Source organism: Nanorana parkeri, unplaced genomic scaffold, assembly GCF_000935625.1.
Source record: "Nanorana parkeri isolate BGI_ZX_2015 unplaced genomic scaffold, ASM93562v1 scaffold2841, whole genome shotgun sequence".
NCBI lineage: Eukaryota > Metazoa > Chordata > Amphibia > Anura > Dicroglossidae > Nanorana > Nanorana parkeri.
In genome coordinates this window covers 81,781-82,202 of record NW_017309109.1, presented here as the reverse complement: position 1 = coordinate 82,202, position 422 = coordinate 81,781, and the positions used below count along the sequence as shown (strand labels likewise).

General features: G+C 55.7%; 1 protein-coding gene across 1 annotated transcript in view; it reads left to right on the top strand.

Annotated features, from left to right (window-relative positions):
• The first annotated feature begins 297 nt into the window (after positions 1 to 297).
• LOC108802397 (immunoglobulin superfamily member 3-like) overlaps positions 298 to 422 on the top strand; it is a 67,416-nt gene continuing 67,291 nt past the window's right edge. The window contains exon 1 of the mRNA XM_018574257.1: positions 298 to 384. The gene's annotated coding sequence lies outside the window, so the exon portion shown is untranslated. The remainder of the gene's footprint in view (positions 385 to 422) is intronic.

Below are 422 nucleotides of genomic sequence, written 5' to 3'. Positions count from 1 at the left end.
TCTCCTCTAGGAGGGGTGTTGGGTGACCCGGGGGCTGGGTGTCCCCTGTATTTGATGTTGGGTCTCTCTTGTGGCCGTGCTCTCCCTTCTTCCGGTTCCAGTGACGTATGTGGAAGGTTAGGATACAATGGATACATTTCATCGGGAACGGAAACATAATTACGAGTCCGAATGTCCCCAATCTCCAGCTCTCCACACCTGGAGGGCCGTGGATGAGCGGGGTTGTCTCTGGTGATGAGGGGGGCTGTCTCTGGTGATGAGGGGGTTGTCTCAGGCTGGGGGAGGGCTGCTTCTAGAGGTGTGTCTGGGCTTGGCTGCTTTCATTGTCAGTTGAGTCGCCTTCATCTGTGTGAGCTGCAGTCCAGCTGGCTGGGGACAGGACATGTATGTACTGTGTGTGTGTGTGTGTGTGTGTGCTGTGT